This window comes from Rosa chinensis, chromosome 3 (genome assembly GCF_002994745.2).
Source record: "Rosa chinensis cultivar Old Blush chromosome 3, RchiOBHm-V2, whole genome shotgun sequence".
NCBI classification, from domain to species: Eukaryota; Viridiplantae; Streptophyta; class Magnoliopsida; order Rosales; family Rosaceae; genus Rosa; species Rosa chinensis.
The window spans coordinates 7,859,050-7,868,595 of NC_037090.1; the positions used below are offsets into that span (position 1 = coordinate 7,859,050).

Genomic DNA, 9,546 nt, shown 5'->3' on the forward strand with positions numbered 1-9,546 from the left:
AGTAATCAATGATTGCACAGGCAAGGCATGTGGGACGTGAGCAGATGGCAATTGTCTTTAATTGTATTTCACAAGGAGATGTGGATGCCCATAAGTTGTTGTCAGAGGCAAGTAACATTTGCCTACATTCTAGCGGCGATAGAGACAGAGTTAATCTTTTATTACTTACGATAGATATCAAAACTATTAAGAGTTTTGATTTAATTTAAAGCCAATAACTGTGGCCTAAAATATAGTATTTCATTCCTATTAGGAAAGAGAATCTACAAGCAGCCTATATATAGAGGCTAAAGACGATACAGAACGATCTCTCTGAAATCAATCAATCCCAGCGATTACAAAGCCTCCCCGGAGCAAACCTTCAACCTCGTTGAATCCCGGTGACCGCGCGCCAGTCCTAGTCTCTCCAAGAGCCGACTGTCAGCATCATCAGATCAACCCGGCAACAGTACTTCCAGTCCTAGTCTCTCTGCGAGCCGACTACCAGTTCCACTGCTACCGATATGACCAGCGAAGCAAGGGTAACGCCCTCGCAACCCAGCGAAGCTAAAGTCACGCTTTAGCAAAACCCGTGCTTTCTCCAAACTTCCCAGTGATTGCTCTGCTCAGCCTATAACATTGAGTATCGATTCGGTGAAGCGAAAAGATCACATCCAAAGTCCTTATCCGTAAGGCAAGAAGTCCTTTCTCGACAGGCTAGAGAAGAACCTTATGGCGAGGTTGGTGCTCTCCTCGCCCACAAACGCCTGAAGAAGAAGTCAGGTCAAGGGACTCCCCCGACGACTGCACCCCACGGTGCTGGCACGCCCGTACACTCGCGCTCAAAAGAGACAGTTTGCACGCCAACTGGTTTTGGAGCCAAACAACTGCTAAAGAAGTCTTTCTCAGGCAGCCTAATCTTCTTGAATTGGCAACTCCCATTAATGTTTGTGGTATGCATTTATCTGCTCTATTCTTACATTTCTCGTCAAGGTCTATTAATAATCCTTCCTTCTATGTATCCTATTATGATTTCTGCAAGCATCGTTGCATGGAATTAGTTGTACAAACACAGGGATAAGACCTCCTTGTTTCTTATACTCATTTGTCCAATTTCTGTTAGTTCTCAATCTGTATTCTTCATGCATGTAAAATTGTTATAGATGTCTACAATTTCACTTGCATTTTACATCGGATCTTTTGCTTGTGCCTCAAGGTACCATAATTTCTTGATGTCAGCATTGCTAAAGATTGAAATATCCCATCACTAGATTTTAGTCTCAGGCTCTCAGCTGATGCATAAACACAAGAGCCTTTGTCCAATGTGAGAGCTGGCGCCGACGATGGTCCAGAGCTTTCTGTTTAAGCTCTGTAAAGGAGTGGCGCACTGCCACTCCCACGGCGTGCTTCACCATGCTTTGAAGCTGCAGAATCTGCTTCTGGATAAGGATAGAGGGGTTCTCAAGATCGCCGATTTTGGATAGCGTTCACTGTGCCTCTCAAGAGCTGTACACATGAGATTGTGACTCTCTGGTATAGAGCACCGAAGGTTCTGCTCGGGTCTACTCACTACTCCACCGGCGTTGATATGTGGTCGGTCGGATGCATATTCGGTCAGTACTCTCACTCTATTCGATTTTGTGTGGATTCAACTTTATGCATTTGGAATTAGTTAGTTCGATTGAATTTTAAGTGATCTTATTAGTATTTGATTCATGAATGTGCAGATGAATTGTTCTCTTTGATTGATTTTGTGTGAATTCGAGTTTACGTTTGCAATTAGTAGTGTTGTTGTCTTGTTGATAGTATTAGTATTTGATTGTGTTAAGAATATTCTGTAATTAATATTGCAAGTATGTGTATCTTTAATATTGCAATTATGTGTATCTTTAGGAGATTATTTGTAATATTTCTTGTATCCCTAATTTGTAGGAATTTACTTGTTGTAGAAGAACCTAGTCTGTATATAATTTTTTAGTATCAATGAGAATATAATTCCACATCAAATATTTTTCTTACATGGTATCAGAGCATCCTAGCTCTCATTTTATTTTCGCTGCACCACTTACTGCGTGTCATCATCTTCTCATGGCTTGTGCTTCCAAGTTTGCTTTGTCACCAGTTGCCCCTAATCGGTGGATTATTGATAGTGGAGTGACCAATCATATTATTAACTCACCAAAGTTGTTCGCAAGTAGTCAGAAGAATACTTCACTGCCACCAGTTTCTTTACCCAGTGGCACCAAGGCTCATATTTCCATGAAGGGGTCAATTAAAATCAATGATGCCTTTTTTTGAGATGTTCTGTGTGTGCCTTCATTTGATGTCAATCTTTTATTTGTTGGAAGAACTAAAGATGACTTACATTGTTTGGTAATCTTTTTTCCATCTTGGTGCATGTATTTTGCAGGACTTGGCTTCGAGGACGATAATTGGTGTGGGTAAGCGATGATGAGACCTTTATTATCTTGTGACGTTTGTTTCCATCTCCCCATCCAAACACCCTTTCGCTTCTCACCTTACCATCTCCTGCGACCTTTGGCATCACCGTTTGTGGCATCCTTCTCCTGCCTGTTTACAATATATAGCCAATAAGTAGCTTCATTTTCATTTCGATTCCAATAGTAAGTGTGAAATTTGTCCTTTGGCTAAACAAACTCGCCAACCTTTTCCTTCTAGTTCAATATCAACTTCTCGATGTTTTTCTCTTCTACATTGTGATATTTGGGGACTACATAAAAGTATAAAACCCCTTCACTCAATGGCGCTCATTATTTTTTAACTATTGTGGATGATTTTTCTTATTTTACATGGGTTTTCTTAATGCACCATAAGAGTGAAACACAACCTTTGCTACAAATTTTTTTTGCTTATGTCAAAACTCAATTTCAGACTCATATTCAACAAATACGTACTGATAACGGGGCAGAATTTCTTTCTTTACAGAATTTTTTTTCTTGAACAAGGGGTTATTTTTCAACATTCTTGTGTTTACACATCCCAACAAAATGGTGTTGTTGAACTCAAACATAGACATCTTCTAGAAACTACTAGGGCCCTCCGCTTCCTATCTCACTTGCCAATTAATTTTTGGAGGGAATGTGTTCTTACCGCTGCCTACACAATTAATCGAATTCCTACACTTTTATTGAAAAAGAAAACCCCATTTCAAGTTCTTTATCATAAGGCTCCTGACTATTCTCGAATGCGTGTTTTTGGATGTGTTGCTTTTGCTACTTCTATTCATCCGACTTCAAAATTTGCTTCACGAGCTCAAAAATGCATTTTTCTTGGGTATCCAATGGGCCAGAAAGCTTATAAACTCTACAATCTAGAAACAAAGAAAAATTTTACCAATATGGATGTTCTTTTTCTTGAAGATACCTTTCATTTTCCTCCCCAAACTCATTCTCCTTTTTCTTCTTCTGATCCCCTGTTATCTAACCCAGTCCCAGATTTGCAGCCATCATCTTCCTCTGATGTACTTGCATTTTATGTCGTACACATGCCCGACTCAATGACTGAACCGGCTCTAGACCCGGTGCTTGACCTCGCTCCTGAACCCGCACCTGAACCTGTGCCTAACCCTGTGCTAGCACAAGTGCCTGAACCCGCACTCCGCCTAACACTCGTCTTCGTGATTATGTCTGCTCACAGGTGATTCTGCCACCACACCATTTATCATCTCCTCCGCCAAGTCCTCCACCAGGTACACGTTACCCTCTTTGTTATTTTATCTCTTATCAACAGTACTCACCGTCCCATCTTTCTTATGTTGCTTCCATCAGCAGGGCTGAGGAGCCCTCTTCTTATGCAGATGCAGCCTATAATCCTAAATGGCAGCAAGCAAATAATGATGAACTTGCTACTCTCACTGCCAACAACACTTGGACACTCGTCCCACTTCCTCCTGGAAAACGTCTTATTGCTTGCAGATGGGTCTATCGAATTGAATATAATGTTGATGGTTCTATTGAGAGGTATAAAGCTCGCCTCGTTGCCAAGGGCTTCACTTAAGCTGCTAGGATTGATTATCATGATATTTTTTTCACCCACAGTAAAGATGATTACTGTTCGCTGCCTCCTTGCCATTGCTGCTTGTCAAGGTTGGTCTCTTCACCAACTTGATGTCAATAATGCTTTTCTTAATGGTGATTTGCAAGAAAAGCTGTACATGTCTCCTCCTCCAGGTCTTCGGCGACAGGGGGAGAATTATATGTGTCGCCTTAAGAAGTCCTTATATGGTTTGAAGCAAGCCTCTCGTTAAAGGTTTGCCAAGTTTACAGAAGCAATTCTTGCTGCTGGATTAACTCAATCAAAGGCTGACTATTCTCTTTTTGTTCAAAAGGTTGGTAATTCCCTCACAGTATTATTAATTTATGTTGATGACATCCTCATTACTGGGAACAACCTTGACTCTATCAAAGCTCTCAAACAATTTCTTCACACCCACTTTCGCATCAAAGATTTGGGTGAACTTAAATACTTCCTTGGACTTGAGATTGCTCGTTCAAAAAAGAGCATTTATATATCTCAACGCAAGTATGCTTTAGAAATTATCAAGGACACCAGATTTTTAGGTATAAAGCCAGTTGATTTTCCCATGGAAGAAGCCAAATTATCAAATAAAGGTGAGCTACTTAAGGATCCGGCTGCATATAGACGTTTGGTTGGACGGCTTATGTATCTTACAATCACAAGACTCGACATTACCTATTCTGTTCAAGTTCTTAATAGATTCATGCATGAGCCGCGTCAACCTCATATGATTGCTGCAATCCTCTCCTGGTCAAGTTTTGCTTTTAAGTTCTAATAACAATTTGAATTTGAGAGCTTTTTGTCATATTATTCGTCGGACTGGATATTGTGTTTTCTTAGGAGATTCTTTGATCTCATGGCGTACCAAAAGACAAAAGACGTTTTCATTGTCTAGTGCTGAGGCCGAATATAGAGCAATGGCTGGTACATGTTGTGAACTCACTTGGCTACAATATTTGTTTGCTGATTTGCATATGCCTATTTCTAGACCTGCTATTTTGCATTGTGATAGCATTGTGATAATCAAGCAGCTCTACACATAGCCGCAAACGCAGTTTTTCATGAGAGAACACGTCATATTGAAATGGATTGTCATTTTATTCGAGACCAGATATTAAATGGTTCAGTCAGCACCTGATACGTTGGTTCTTTACAACAGTTAGCAGATATATTCACAAAGGCGTTGGGCAAAGACAAGTTTAAAGCCTTGTTATGCAAGTTGGGAGTGCTTGATATTCATCCTCCAACTTGAGGGGGAGTGTTAAGGTCACTCTGGGTCAATTTTTTGACCTGCTAACTGACATTCGGTGACATTTTGTGAACAGTCTCTGACATGGCAACCTAAATAGTGGAAATGAAAGGCAAAAAATAGTGAATAGTATTGACCTGCCAACCTCAATAGGTGGACTTGCTCTAATGTATGTGAGTTTAACTGAACCAATTTCTAAGACAGGGAATGCCTTACCATATAGTATTGGTGACTTTAGACACAGGGGCGGTGACAAGTGGGTAACTTAAGATTTATCATAAGTCCTATGGTCAGATGCCTCTGAATAGGGTAAAATCTTCAAATGGTACATATGAATTATAGCAAAATGCAGTATTTGGTACCCGAAATTTATTAAAGAGTCTCGTGGTACCTAAATTATTGCTTTGTTAGCTCTTATGGTCCCTTCGTCCAAATTTCTGTTAAAATGAATACGTGGCACTGACATGGCTTCTATGTGGCACAACATGGTGATTAGGATATGGGTGAAACAGTCTTTTTGTACAACAAATGCCACATAAATCAATATTAGAAAAACAAATACAACAAATTTTAAATAAAAGGAAAAATAAAAATAAAAAATATTAATATTGAAAAACTGTAAAAGTAAATTGAGATTGGAATTGGTCTACTCATTTCATTTCATTTCATAACCCCTTTATATAGGGAGAGAATTACAATGGAAAGGACAATTACAATGATGACAATAACTACTGATTGGTCCGTAATCCATGCTGATTGATGTTAATTGGTAATTGCTTGATTCCCTATTCGTCTGTTTCTTTGACGAAGGCACATAATGTGCTTTTCCTTTAACACTCCCCCTTGTGCCAAGTCAAAGACGAAATGGTGCATGAGTTGTTGCCTCACTAAAAACCTTGCCAAGTAACAATAAAAACCCTGTGGGACAAAAATAAAACTTGGTCGAAGGAAAAGAGCACAATGCACCTTCTACATTTGAGAATGACATGTGTGTGTTAGTCTCCCCCTGACGTCTACATCTCCCCCTGATCATTACATTAATCAAGTGAGCTTGGAAAGTTTTCGCATTCCTATGCTTTTCACATGTTTCTCAAATGTGGCCTTAGGCAATGATTTGGTGAATAAATCTGCCACGTTCTCCTCAGGCCTTACTTGATTCACTTGAATCTTGAGGAGGGTCTGTTGTTGCTGATTGTAGAACAACTTTGGCGATATGTGTTTTGTGTTATCACCCTTAATGCAACCTAGCTTCATCTATTCGATGCAAGCTGCATTGTGTTCATAAATGCAAGTAGGCTCTTCAGTGGTAGAACTCAAACCACTAATCCCTCGAATATGTGCAATGATAGTTCTTAACCATACACACTCACGAACCGCCTCATGTACAACAATGATCTCTGAGTGGTTCGAGGAGGTAGCCACAAGGGTTTGCTTGGTTGATCCCCAAGATATCGCCGTGTTCCCATTGGTAAATACATAACCAGTTTGGGAACGACCTTTATGTGGGTTAGAGAGATACCCAGCATCAGCAAAACCAACCAAAACATCATTTGGCGTTTCGGTGTAGTGAGTGGCACTTTCGCCATCAATATTTTCTTCAGGGATTGCAGTTCCATCTGCGGTCCCTCTGTAAGGAAAGAACAGTCTCAAGTCAATGGTTCCTTTTAGGTATCGAAGATGTTCTTGATACGATTCCAGTGACGCTGCGTTGGCGCTGAGCTAAATCTAGCTAATAAGTTCACTGAGAATGCAATGTCTGGTCGAGTAAATTGGGCTAAGTACAATAATGCGCCTATTACACTTAGATAGGGAATTCCAGCTCCCAACACTTGTTCGTCATCTTCCTTTGGATGAAATAGATCTTTCCTTGCATCCAAACTTCGACCGATCATAGCAGGATGCGCTTTGTCCATGTTATATCTCCTGACTTTTGGACATACGCAGACTAGTGGATTAGTATTCCACAAACTCGGTGTTCTAGTTCAAAGCCTAGACAGACTCAAGTTTTCCCAAGATCCTTCATCTCAAATTCGGATTTCAAGTAGCTTGCAGTTTCTCTTATCTCATCAAGAATACCTATTATGTTCATATCATCGACATATACAGCTACAATTGCAAATCCGGAACTTGTTTTCTTTATGAATACGTAGGGGCATACTTCATCGTTCTTATATCCCTTCCCAATCAAGTAGTCACTTAGACGGGTATACCACATCCGTCTGGATTGTTTTGATCCGTAAAGTGAGCGTTTCAACCTAGTTGCAAACGCACTCCGTGGTTTAGAGTCACTTGACTTGGGTAATGTAAGGCCATCAGGCACTTTCAAATATATCTCTGAATCTAGATCCCCATAGAGATATGCAGTAACCACATCTATGAGCTGCATTTCCAGTCCTTTGGAAACTACTAAGCTAACTAAGTAGCGGAACGCTATAACGTCCATTACGGGAGAGTATGTCTCCTCGCAGTCAATTCCAGGGCGTTATGAGAAACCTTGCGCCACAAGGCGAGTCTTGTACCTCAGGACTTCATTCTTCTCATTACGCTTTCTGACAAAGGCTCATTTATGTCCTACAGGCTTTACACTTGGTGAGGTTAGCACTACCAAACCAAATACCTGTCTCTTTGTCAGATAATCTAATTCTGCCTGGATTGTTTCTTTCCATTTAGGCCAATATGCTCTTTGTTGACATTTTGCAACAGAGCATGGTTCGATATCATCGTCCTCTATGGTTCCTTGAGCAACAGTATATATATCATCAATGTGTATGGAAGATCTTTCTATCAACTTATACGCACTCTCATAATCCTCTGAGATTTCTTTGTTCTCTGAAATCATTTGAAACATCGGAGCGTCCTCCAGTATTGATTCATGGACATAACTATAATCAGAGACAATCTCATGAGAGGGATTCTATACATTGATGATTAGTTTGTGCCTTACTCGCCCTCTTCTTCCTTGGGTGAGTGTCAATCGAACCAAGTGACCTCCTCCTCTTCCTTGGGGAGCCACGGCCTCAACCACACCTCCACTAACTGCGGTTGCAGTGCCTGTATCTGCAGCACCGTGCCCCTTGTTGGGGACTTCTAACCTTGCAGGCACATTTACAGCTGGTATATGTGATCTCGTCACTTTTGCGATATCAGTAAATGTATCAGGCATCGAATCTGCTACGTTTTGAAGATCGATTATTCTTTTCACTTCACTTTCACTTTGTAAAGTGCAGGGATCAAAATGAGAGAGAGTGGGGACAAACCACGACAATTCCTGTCGTTCCCTTGGAAAATCCTTTTTCCTATCTCCCCTTAACGACAGGAAGACTGTTTCATCAAAGTGACAATCCGCAAATCTAGCGGTAGAGAGATCGCCTGTCAAGGGTTCCAAATAGCGGATAATTGTTGGGGATTCGTATCCAACATAAATACTTAATCGTCTCTGAGGACCCATTGTAGTGGGCTGTGGGGGCGCAATAGGCACATATACGGCGTAACCAGATATGCGTAAGTGTGAATTGTCAGGCTCATATCCAGTTACCAACTGGTACATAGATAATGGTTGGCTAGCAATGGGTCTGAAACGAATAAGTAAAGCTGCGTGCAATATTGCATAACCCCATGCATATATAGGCAGGTTGGTGCGCATAACCAATGCCTTAACCACCATCTGTAGCCTTTTGATGGTGGCTTCTGCCAGACCATTTTGTGTATACACATGGGGTACAGGATGCTCTACATCGATCCAAATAGATATGCAATAATCATCAAATGCTTTTGATGTAAACTCTCCAGCATTATCAAGCCGTATAGACTTGATAGGGTGATCAGGGTGGTGAGCCCTTAAATGTATAATATGTGCTAGGAGTATTGCAACATTTCTTGTGAACAATAAAACGACATGTGACCAGATTGTCGAAGCATCCACCAGAACCATAAAGTACTTGAATGGTCCGCATTCTGGATGGATAGGTCCACAGACATCTTTTGTATCCTTTGTAAGAATGGAATGTTTTGTTTTGTATCTTTAGCATAGGAAGGTCTCGATCTTGTTTTTGCTAAAGAGTAGGCTTTGCAAAACGAGTGATGTGCCTTTGAAATAGTCAATGAGGCATAATGGGAGGGAGGTAGTGCTTCTGGTACTTCAGAAAGCAATGACTGCATTTGAGCAATCCTAGAACCGACGCCTTGCAGCGTGGCGGATTTTTCTCCCATTTCACTCGAAAGAAGGGATGTCCGTGTGAGTTCTTGAAAAATACGGATCATCATGTCACGGCCTAAGTGCC

At 40.8% G+C, this 9,546-nt stretch overlaps 1 long non-coding RNA gene across 1 annotated transcript; it reads left to right on the top strand.

The window, feature by feature from the left end:
- The first annotated feature begins 757 nt into the window (after positions 1 to 757).
- LOC121052382 lies at positions 758 to 2,727 on the top strand. The gene is made up of 3 exons (XR_005808883.1): positions 758 to 932; positions 1,196 to 1,592; positions 2,390 to 2,727. It is a non-coding gene; the product is annotated as an uncharacterized LOC121052382 (long non-coding RNA).
- Positions 2,728 to 9,546: the final 6,819 nt, after the last annotated feature.